Raw genomic sequence first — 12,295 nt, 5'->3', positions numbered from 1 at the left:
CTTTCGAACTGCTAGGTTGTCAGGAACAGGGACTGAGCAATGGGAGCTCACCCTGTTGCAGGGATTCGAACCACCGACCTTCTGATTGGCAAGTCCTAGGCTCTGTGGTTTAACCCACAGTGCCACCCGCGTCCTTGGGCCACTTACTATCAGAGGTCAAATGATTTCAGTGGAATTTGTTTCTACATAAGCACATTTAGGATCAAACCTGTAACCTATAAGCTAGGAAAACTCTGTGGAGCCCTTTCTTGGGCATGTGGAAAGGCCATTTGAAAGGATAATTTGCACACAATGAAACACACACACATGATTTAATGCAAGACCCAAAAACCCTCTCCAAGAGAACTGGGTATTCTTTGGCATGAGACAATGCTGCAAAAGCTTGGCAAATTTAAGAAAGAAATGCAAAGTGGCAGGCAATCAATCCAGGATTTATTTTCTTCTTTCCAAATTGTTGTTAACTAAAGCTCCTGAGCTTGGTATCAAGAAAAGAAAATGCCGAAGATTCCCAGGAGCCAGAGACAGACAACTCTACCGATTATTGGATTGTGTGCTATTTATAGAAATCTAACCCTTTTAGCCCCAAATACAGGCAAGCAAAAAAAGTCAGTGCAGTGTCATACATTTAAGCCTCAAATTATAGTAATTTCGTGCTCTTCTTGCATTTTAATGATCAGAGAGAATCAGCAAAAGCCTTTCAGTGAGTCACTAGCACCACAAACAAGGTGGTGTTGGTGTACTTTAAGACAGGCAATTGGCTCCTTAGCTGTTACGACACTACAGTGCATTTCAACAGCATTTTGACAAATGCTGGCTGGCTAAGGACCATAGCTCACTGGTAGAGCTACAGCTTTGCATGCAGGAAGCCCCCCAGGTTCAATCCCTGGCATCTCCAGGTACAACCAGATATTAATATTGTGCATTTTGAAGTGACTGGATACATGAAAACTGACTCCTTCTGGAAATGAAGCATTGCCCAGACCCATTAGGTATTATTCAAAACTTAACTTGCAGAACTTTCTTCAAAACAAAACAGAATGATACACCCAAACAGTTCCACAAGATAATATGCCACTCCATATGAAATACTCCAAACAGACTCAAAAGCAAAGGTCTGTCTCTCCTGCCTTAAGCTGTTTACATGGAGAGCTTCATTTATGTCCTCATTCTCATCAAGTCAGAGAATAATGACCCCAGCCACAACCCTTCAGAGATGGCGAAATTTCAGTTCAGTACCTCTCATATGATCTAAGGTTAAACACTCATGTGTTAGCTAGCAGAAAACAATAGTTAATTATCAAGGAGTTCAGAGACCATCTCTTGGCTTTAATATAGCCCATGGGAAATCCCCATGTTAAAGCCCTTTCAGCAATACACAAGCATTCACAATTTCTGTGTGAATTAAACCAATTATACTTAACACAACTGAAATCCTAGACAGCTGCTGCCAGTGTAGACAATACAGAGCTGTTGGACGTGTTTCAAACACCTTGTCCATCTCCAATGAGATATTTATGCAGCAGTAAAATAAGCCCTCGGCCTTTTTTTAGTTAGACACAAATATGGAAAAATTCCTCACCATACATTTTTCTTTTCTAATTATGCTTAGATGATAAAAAAGGAGAGAAATCAATAGTTTTTAAATCTCCTGTCACTTTTGTCAAGGAAGTGACAGATCAAATAATCAATTCTAGGGGGAAATGGATTTCTTTTTAGCGTCTCTGAAAATAACAATGCTTAGCACTTAACTGAGCTAGTCTGTGAGTGGGTGTCATTTTTTTTACCCTCTTTTTCTCTGTAGTTCCTCTTAAAAGGGGGTGTGGTAATTCTTCCACTGCAGATATTTTGCTCAGAAAAGGTCTTGGTTCATTCTCCCAATGGGAATCTAATTTGTGCACCAACCCATTTTTAAAAAAATATTGTTCAAACCATCCCTTTTCCCCTAGAATAGTGGACCATGTTTATTGAGTTGAGATTTACTTCTTTAATTTTCTGAAATATTCCTTCTTTATGGACAGTGGAGTTTGTTCTGTTAGAAGGAATATGACATTGCCCCACCAACCTCAATGTGCTTTCAACCACTCTTCCATCTCACAAGTTGGCCTTGACTGCTGGCTCCGTCCTCCTTAATCTTAGTGTCGATTCTGTAGAAGTTCGCAGAGAGAAAGACAGGGTCAAAATGAGAATGTGTTGGTTCTGCCTGTTATTCACTCTGGCTCCACCTACCATTGGCCTCCCCGCCTCCTGCCCTACCAATAGACACCAGCCAACACAGGTGACAGCAGATCAGCCATACACAGAAACAAATGAACCATGAGAATATTCCAATGGCACTTTTAATATGAAAAATGCTTTTACAAATTTTAACTGTTCCGCTTTGTGATACCCACATGAGGCACAAACTGCCCCTTGCTTTTAAATGTGATTAATTGTAAACTTAGACCTTGTTAATTCCAATGGGACTTTGTCAAGTTTCCCTTACTTCATGGGGGTTCTGTCTAGCATAATAACAAACACAAGAGACACAATTGCACAGAGGTCTTGCCACTTATAAGGGATCCTCTGTTTCAGCGGATGAAGTATTAAAATAAAATGCTAAAGTCGCATACATAGACATTGAAGTCCATGCATAGCTCTAGTTTGGAGAATCTTTGCAGTAAGCATCCCACTGGGAAGGTGGAAATAAAAGCCAGTGTAATTAAAACTGTAAATTTTATCAAAAATCTGTTTGCAATGAACAATAAAGGAACCCTCTCAGGATAGCCAGTTTTATTAATGATTTAGAAATACAGTGGCACCTCAGGTTAAGTACTTAATTCGTTCCGGAGGTCCGTACTTAACCTGAAACTGTTCTTAACCTGAAGCACCACTTTAGCTAATGGGGCCTCCTGCTGCCGCCACGCCAGAGCACGATTTCTGTTCTCATCCTGAAGCAAAGTTCTTAACCTGAAGCACTATTTCTGGGTTAGCGGAGTCTGTAACCTGAAGCGTATGTAACATGAGGTACCACTGTACCAACACAATTTGGTTAGAATGGTTAGCTCAGCCAGCCACACCTACTATGTTCTAAAAAGGAGTTCTACATTTTAAACACACAAAATCAACACCTATCAAACAGAAGGAGACTACCTGATTCTATGATCTAGGTGAACATATTCAGAGATAATGTGATATATCACAAGAATGCTGTTCTGGTTACAAAATTCATTTATTGTTCTCAGTTCAAACCTCCCCACCCTGCCATCAGAAAAGCCCCAAGCCTGTAGCCCTTAAAAATAATAATAATAATTTCATGAATTGACTTAGAATAAGCTTTAGTTGGGTCTTTTATTCACTCTTTCTTGATCTTCAAAATAAACAGGCATTTTTTTTACCCTATTCTACTTCCATTTATAATCTGTGATTCCTTATTTAATTGTCCCCAACAGCTGACACTAACAGTGTTAAAGCTAAGAACTTGCCAGATCGCTTCAACACCTTATATTTGTGTTTATCTAAAACATGTTAGCAAGCAGCAACCTAGAAACTCCAGCATTGGTTCATGTTCCACATAATTGCTTAAAGTCTAAAAGTAAATGGCGTTCTTCCTTTGGATTTAACAATCAGTACATTTGAGACTCCCCCACAATGTTCTGTTTCCCCCATTAATTAAACATTGTTATTTCAATGTTTTCAAGCACTGTACACGAAACAGCTAATTAATTCAACTCAATGCTTATCTCTATCATGCAGTTGGTAAGGAACTTCCAGCACTCAGCAGGTCTCCTACAATAGACATCCAACAAAAATGGCGGGCACAAACAACCTGAAGACGCATTTTGAGCCAACTTATGTGACAGACATATAGAGCCTCTGCATACATTGAAGGAACGCACTTAGAGATGTGTTTTTACGAGTGCACAGATGGGGAACCTGAGGTCTTCCAGATGCTGTTAGACAATCTATCACCTAGTTCCTATCATCATTTACCATTGACCATGCTGGCTGGAGCTAATGGAAGTTGAAGTCTTAACAACCTGTCCTAGGAAATGAGGTGTCCTATGCATGGATCAGGACCCCCATGCCCATATCAGTTGCTAAATGGGAATGCAAATTTATGATCACTTTGTGGGGGGTTACCGTAGTTTTCTGTCTGTAGGACACCCCCATGCATAAGTCACCCCCTATTTTGGGGGACTCAAAATTAAGAAAATGGGAGGATTGCCCAAAGTTGTTTAGCTTTTTTGGGGGGAGGATTTGGATTTCTCAGAGTTGTTGAGCTTCTTTGGGGGGGAGCCGAAAATTGCTCACCCACTGCTGACAATTGCATGCTTGGCCGAAGACATGCACCCGCAAAACGGCCACCCTCAAAGCGGCAGCCAATTGCCTGCAGCCCTTCTCACAGCCACCAATCACCTGCACTATCACTGTTGAGAATCTCCTGCTCACGGCTGAGACCAATCACCCAACCCCCCTCTGTACTACCTATGTATAAGAAGAGGGCTAATTTTGAAGCTAATTTTTAAATTAAAAACCCCTGTCTTATAGATGGAAAAGTACGGTAAATAGTTATTTCTATCAACAATTTCTGGCAACTACTTTGTGATTGGCAAGGTACTATTCCAAGACAAACTGAGGAATTTACCGTATCTCTGAGACTAAGCCGCCTCAAGATCCCTTCAGTTGAGAATTTGCCTTCTGTATTTCTCTGCTTCTAGGAATTTACTATGCAAGGTTCCAATTGTTGTTGAATGTCTTTATCTTCCACCTAAGGGACCCAATATCCATATGATGATACACCTCTTGCATTGGGCAATATCTCACTTGTTCTTCAAGTCCTGAGATGATGAAGAGTTGAGAAATATGAGCAGGTGTGATACTACCAACCTCAAGACATTTATACAATTGTACCCCACATGCTGGAAAGGAGTAAACCAGAATCCCAGGCACTGCGCACAGCATTCTGCATGGACTTTCCACCCTCCTCGCCAGGAGCAAAACGTGGGGACTCTCCAAAGTACATTGTAAGCACGGATGGTCCTCCTCCCCCCTATTGCTTTTGGAGGATGGATGCAATGACAAAACATAAGAGGTGCAATGATCCAGGGTCATAGGGAGGTGAAAGACCCTTGAGTGTTTCTGTAGCAGAGTCCCAGCAAGGTCATTGTCTCCAGCATCTTCAAGCTGCCCAATCAACACGAAAGGGAAGAGTTTCAACCACAGGGAAGCCTTCTCACCTTTTGTGCTGACTGGGGCCAATCAGAGTGAAAGGAGGTGATTCAGCCACTGAGGATTGGCTCCAAAGGGTCACTCTGGAGAAGGTGTGTGAGAAGAATAGCAAGGAGGAGTTCTGCATGTTCTTTGTCTCAGCATAGAGAAAGTAACCCAGCTCTTGTGGTGAGCTGCTGCTTTCTTATAGGTTCAATTTGAAGCAACAGCCATCATTTGAAATACTGATCAGCACATGACAACTAGCTTGCATTGATACTCCTAATGCCGAGGCAGCATGTCACTCTAGAGAGAAAATACATTAACAGTGCAATCCTATGTACGCCTATTCAGAAATAAACCTCATTGAGTTCAATAAGACTTACTTCCAGGAAAGCAGTTTAGGATTGCAACCTAGGTTTTTTTTTTCTAGTTTCCCCAGCTCTGCTGAAATAGCAGTTGGTACTGTCTGAATCATCATCGTAATCTAATCTTTACAAACCACCTGAAGTTTATAGCATACTGTTATTTTTAGTTGTAATTTTGAAATGGCTCCATTGCTTGCTCTCAGTGTAATAAGGAGAAACATAGAAAAAATGACAAGCCCTCGAGAGCAAGCATGTTTATTTCTCGCTCAAAATAATCTCTCCGCAAAGGTGAAATAAATAAAGCAAGCTCAGATTGGGCAAAAACATCACTTGATTCCATATGAGATAAAGTATCTCATCTTTCATTGACATTTGAATTATTCCCCCTGCAACGTTGTCAGCATTCAACTGGGAGTAGGCATCACTGAAAACAATGGTACTTAGGTCTAAGCAAACATGTTGGAAACCAGTTATTGGAAACTACAGGAGGGGAGAGTATTCAAGGGCCCAAATCCTGTCTGGTTTGCCACTGTGATAACAAAGTGTTGGACTAGATGGGCCACTGGCCTGATCCAGATAATAATAATAATAATAATAATAATAATAATAATAATAATAATAATTTATACCCCACCCATCCAGTTGGGTTTCCCCAGTCACTCTGGGTGGCTCCCAACAGAATATTAAAAACACAGTAAAATATCAAACATTAAAAACTTCCCTAAACAGGGCTGCCTTCAGATGTCTTCTAAAAGTCAGATAGTTGTTTATTTCCTTGATATCTCATGGGAGAGCCTTCCACAGGGTGGGTGCCACTACCAAGAAGGCCCTCTGCCTGGTTCCCTGTAACTTCACTTCTCTCAGTGAAGGAACCGCCAGAAGTACCTCAGAGCTGGACCTCAGTGTCTGAGCTGAACGATGGGGGTGGAGATACTCCTTCAGGTATACTGGGCCGAGGCCGTTTAGGGCTTTAAAGGTCAGCACCAACACTTTGAATTGTGCTCGGAAAGGTACTGGGAGCCAATGTAGGTCTTTCAGACCAGTGTTATATGGTCTCCTATATATTCATATAGGCCCTGATGTTGGGAAAGATGGAGGGCGCAAGGAGAAGGGGACGACAGAGGACGAGATGGTTGGACAGTGTCCTCGAAACTACAAACATGAGCCTGACCAAACTGCGGGAGACAGTGGAAGATAGGAATGCCTGGCGTGCTCTGGTCCATGGGGTCACGAAGAGTCGGACACGACTAAACGATTAAACAACATATATTCATATAGGACTGCACAGTTAATTTATTATTTTGAATTCTAGCCTGCCTTTCAGTTGAATGATCCTCAAAGTGATCCTCACAACAGACTGTGTGTTGTTTTAGAGGGCCTTAGTCGACAGGCTAATCAAGAGGACAAAGTACACTTCGTTTTGAGTCAGCTGTCCCAGGTCAAAGGGCACTTTGCAGAGAGTGGGAAGGGACGTAACTCAGCGGTAGATCATCTGCTTTGCATGCAGAAGGTTCCAAGGTCCCTTCCAACTCTACGATCCAATCATTCTATGATTCTATGTTCAATCCCTAGCATCTCCAGTTGGGGCTGGAAGATGTCTGAAATCTTGGAAAGCTGCTGCCAGTCAATGTTGACATTACTGCGACAGATGGACCAATAGTCCAAGGTCCCAGAGTGCTTAAGAGCATCCCTGTGGGATCGTACCAAAAGCCTATCCAGCCCAGCATTGTTGTTCAAACATGGGTCAACCATATGGCAATGGGAAGCATTCTTTATGGCAGGGAGGAGGGAAGTAAGCTCCCTGCAGCTGCTGCTTCTTTGAACAAGAGCTAGAGTCAAATGGTTCTCTCCTTGCCATGATGTCTCATTGGGAGGAAGCAGGTGCAATCTCTCAGTGGCCCTTACTCTTCTTGCCAACAGATGGGACCAGAATGTGCTTCCCACCGGCTAAGTATTTTTTAATGGCAACAAGAGGGGCAGGTTTCCTCCCTCCTTCATTGATAATTTCTCTCCTTTTTGTAACAAGTAAGCCAAGAAGATAAAGCAAGTCAGCACACTGTGGATATATTTAACTAATTAGGCTTGTGCAGTAAGAGACAGCCAACGCAGAGACATAAACAGTCCCTCCAACAATGTTGGCTGGGACTCAGCTTATATTCAGTAAGAATTCAAACAGTGCCAGGGAAAACAGCATTTATATAATCATACTCCCATGCCACAATCACATTGCATATTCCTAAAAAGCAAGTGTCATAATGTTGGCAGGCCACTATAGGAAAGCAGAATAGGAGCAGGATGATTCTGCAGTTGAAGTGGAATATACTTTTGCCAGTGCAATTATAATATTTTTAACATGGGGGAAGAACCTGAGGTTGCAAAATTGAATTTAAATTAGAACTTTAATGACTCTGATCCTGCACATTAAAAGTTAATATTGTAACCTCCTATAAATAAAATAAAAAGGAAATTAGAGGTTGAAGTGCAGTTTTTTTTCTTAAAAAAAGGAATAAAAATACCTGAGCTAAGATAATCAATGTTCAGTTCCACAGTAGTTACAAAAGCAGGCTTTAGATCTCCTCAAACATCTTCTACACCAGGGCTGAGGAACATTTTTCACTTGAACAGCCACATCCCCTTACAGGTACCTCGGGTTACATACGCTTCAGGTTACATACGCTTCAGGTTACATACGCTTCAGGTTACACACTCTGCTAACCCAGATATAGTGCTTCAGGTTAAGAACTTTGCTTCAGGATAAGAACAGAAATCATGCTCTGGCGGCGCGGCGGCAGTGGGAGGCCCCATTAGCTAAAGTGGTGCTTCAGGTTAAGAATAGTTTCAGGTTAAGAACGGACCTCCGGAACGAATTAAGTACTTAACCTGAGGTACCGCTGTACTAGAAACATTCCAAGGGCCACATGTGAGTTGTGGGCAGGGAAAGAGAAAAAATAGGTGGAGCAATGCATGCAAAGTTTGCTTTTTTACAGTTAGTTAGTTTCCACATTCACTCTCACACACTTTTCATCCAGGCAAGTAAGCATTCAAGGACATCTTCCAGCCAAGCAAAAACATTCAAGGAGGACACTGAGCAGGGGCAGTGAAGAGAATGGTCTTAAGAGAGGTTGTGTAGCTGGGGATAGTACCAAGGGCCAGGTAAAGAGTTCTGGAGGGCCGCATTCAGTCCCCCAACCCTGCTCTTCAGAATATTAGTTTGAACAGTAACATAGCAATTACATTTTGGGGAATTAAAACTAAGCATCCAACAGAATGGCAATATTCATCCTTACTTCCCTTGTGATTGCTTTGGAGTAAAAATAACAGTTAGGTTGAATAAATTCTTACCTCTCACAAAGAGCAGGGTGTTTTTTTTATTATTATTCCAAGCAGTCACTGCTGCAGTTCACCACAAGCCACCTAGCATTGTAGTCAATAAACTCTCACACAGTAGCTCTTATTCTTTTATGCAAAAATGTAGATGACAAATCTTTTTTCTAGGTAGCCTAGAGTGACTAGTCCTTTCTTATCATAATGTTGTCATAGTGACAGTGACATCAAGGAGCATAGCAATTTGGCTAAAAATAAGTAAATAAAATTGTTGATTCCAAAAGGAATGCTACACAATGTTCCTTCAGTGTTTAGACATTTCTGCATTGCTCCTCACATCTTTGTTCAGATTAGATACTACAATTATTAGCGAACCTTTTAAAGTTTTTTGTTAAAATGAAAAATAAGAGCATGAGAAGGCTGCTGGGTAACACCAAGGCTGCATTCACTTTATTCCATTTCCTCTGTGTTTCCTGACCAGCTCACTTCCACAATTTATATGATCTTTAACACAATGTAAGATTGAGTGAAATCTAGTGGAAGTTTAACACTCATTTCCGTATCAATTGATATGCTGGGAAATCATGGGAGTTTTGCCGCAAAAATTTCCCGCCATTTTCGTGACTCACGCCATATGATGAAATGTGGGGTGTTATTGCATCATACAGTTCTTTCCTGCCGTTTTCATGGGTGAATCATGGGGGGACAGAAGCGTGGATGTTCATAGAGGGTGGTGACATGGGTCCAATGACACCAGCTGTCGTCTCACGCCACATCCACTGGTTTGAATAAAGTTTAGCACGGCATGGCAGTGCATTACTATCAAGCTGCAGTTCCATAATGCCAGCAGGTCATGCAATGTAAAAGTAGTGTTACTTGTTCAGGAGCACTAGCATTATAGATAAGAAAACTAACAACTGAATGAACCCCAAGTGCCCATCTCATCCAACCCTCTGCTTCTCACAGTAGCCAGCTAGGAACCCCACAACCAAAGCATGCTTTTGCTCCCCAGTTATTGATATTCAGGGTTTTTTAAAAAAATAAAAAGTTGCCAAATGTTAATTGTTAGATACCTGAAATCTAAAAACTTGCTCTAAGAAATGTCTGACGTAGTATCCCTTTAAAGAATGTTCAAAGCACATTTTGCTGGTCAAAGAATTCTCCGTACTAATGTTTGTTAAGAATTGCTGGGAATTATAACTCTGTGAGGGGTAAACTGCAGTGCCTGGAATACTTTGAAGGAAATAATGTGCTTTGAATGCGCTTTGAAGGGTATGGTATGTGCACAGCCTTAATCTATTGTACGAAGACTTCATACAATTGCGTCTGCATAGTGTCATCCAGCAGAATTTCCCCAAGTATTTCACGACCTAGTTATGCTTAGGCCTTCTGCAGAGAATCCCGATGGCTCAGCAACTTGTGCGGACATGTTTGCTAAGACATGTTGCCGATGAAATCTCTCACATTCATTCACACTTAAAATTCCTGTTTGGTGACAGGGTCTGTACCAAGGCCTTGGCTCATTGCTAGGATTAGTTTCAGTTATTGCTGACTGATGATGCGGATCAGACGTTTGGCATGGTCTGTAAAAGAGCCACATGTTTTTTTGATCCTTGATTCTTATGGCTGGCCAGCTCAAGTTTTCATTGATTATATGGTCCCATTTCAATCTGGCTTCAGACCTGATTTGTGTACAAAGCTTTCTTGGCTGTGCTGGTGAATAACACTAAATGGGAGATATCGGAAGTGTGTCCCTTTTGAATTTCCTCCGTTTCTCAACAGCCTCCAAGTGCCATCAGCCATGAAATCCTCCTGAATTGCTGTGAAGAGCTGGAAAGGAGGTGCATTGCCTTGCAGAGATTCTTCTCTTATGTGTCAGGAAAGTTTGAGGAAGTAGTGCAAGGACGTATCTCGCTTGAGCCTGTGGGAATTGTAGAGTGCTGCAGGATCTGAGCCCTGTTCACATATAGGAATGCTGCTTCTTATACATCCCTTGTAGAGATGTAGCATCTCTGGAAATTTTGAAAGCACAGAGAAAGGGAAAGGGAGATCTGCTTTGTGTACCTTACAGCCTTTAGGTGTGGTGGAAAATGCTGCCTACAGATTGATCAGCTTATGTATGTCAAATGGGGATGCCAGCTTTTCTTTTATCCAAGGCAATGAAATGTCTTGGACTCGTCTTTTGTGTGTGGGTGTGTGGTGTCAATAATGGTCACATGGCACTTGCAAAATACAAACCGTATATATACAGCAAATAAAAATATCCCACTGTGAGTGACTGCTCTTCCCTGTAGTCCTAATCACATTGCCTTTCCTAAGCAGCAAAAGTTAATAGGCATGTTGGCAATGCAGAAGTATATTTGCAATGGCACAAGAAAAATATTATTCAGTGGATGTGATTTTAAGAGGTTTTCAAAGGCATAATTGGCTGTGTGTTTCTTGTATCTCACTAGCAGCTGATTAGAATTGTAACAGAGGGATAGGGAAACCTGTGGCCATTTGTATGCTCCCAACTCCCATCAGCTCCAGCCAGAATGGTCCACGCCACTGGGAGACTTACTATACTTCTGTATTGCTTGATCTGGATTTTGAAAGGAGAATGAGAACTAACCATGTTTTGTTGAAACAAGCAGAAGTACCTCTATCAGCCTTCTGCAAAGTCATCTAAAAGAATCCTGGGTCTATAAAAAAGATAAAGTTGGGAGGAGAGAATCTTTATGAGCGTATTCTCTTTCTGAGCCTGAGAGCTGTTCAGGGATAAACAACACAGAGCTTCTTGTCGGTTGCTAGATAATTCCATAGAAAGTCTTTTGTATTAAAGTACCAGTTGAAGTTGTTTCCCAATTTAAATCAAATTTCACCTTTTCTCAAAGTCCTATTCAGTACCTTCATTTCCATATTTGCAATTTGTCATCCAGCTCAAGAACCAAGCCCAATTTAAGATCCTTCCAAGCAAGTGGCAAATACAGCTCTATTCAGAGGCATCAATAGTAGTACAGCTGAATCAGTGTACTCTAAAATATTCTGTTTTGAACAGCTATCGATCTTAAGAGGAGCCTCTGCAATATGATCAACATCTGTGCTGTGATTCTGTCTTCTGGATAAAACTGCAGAGCATGATTTATAGAATACCACTAAATAATTCTTGCATCAAGCTAATAAAAAGGATTGGGGAGAGACCAGAAGTGCAAGTAGGTAATTTTTCATGGGAATAGACTAATTACTGTATTTGGTATTTCTTGCTGAAGGAATAATATATTACTGGCAATACCTTTTTCTTCTTTCTGTCACCATTATTTTCACTGTACATAATATGGTAGTTAGTAATGGATGCCTATTATTCACTTACCTAAAAAAAGCTAAATTCTGACAATTTCAAGTCAAGAAAAGGTACCTGAATTTAAAAGGGGAAAATG

General features: G+C 41.2%; 1 protein-coding gene across 1 annotated transcript in view; it reads right to left on the bottom strand.

Moving 5' to 3' along the window:
* The window catches only part of DGKB (diacylglycerol kinase beta), a 301,695-nt gene that overhangs the window by 254,257 nt on the left and 35,143 nt on the right, over positions 1 to 12,295 (bottom strand). The window contains exons 4-5 of the mRNA XM_081164533.1: positions 12,225 to 12,273; positions 8,898 to 11,053 (exon numbers count right to left, since the gene is read on the bottom strand). The gene's annotated coding sequence lies outside the window, so the exon portion shown is untranslated. The remainder of the gene's footprint in view (positions 1 to 8,897; positions 11,054 to 12,224; positions 12,274 to 12,295) is intronic.

This window comes from Podarcis bocagei, assembly GCF_964188305.1.
Source record: "Podarcis bocagei genome assembly, chromosome: 12".
Lineage (NCBI taxonomy): Eukaryota > Metazoa > Chordata > Lepidosauria > Squamata > Lacertidae > Podarcis > Podarcis bocagei.
The sequence above is the reverse complement of the archived record's forward strand: the minus strand, read 5'-3'. Positions and strand labels throughout refer to the sequence as shown.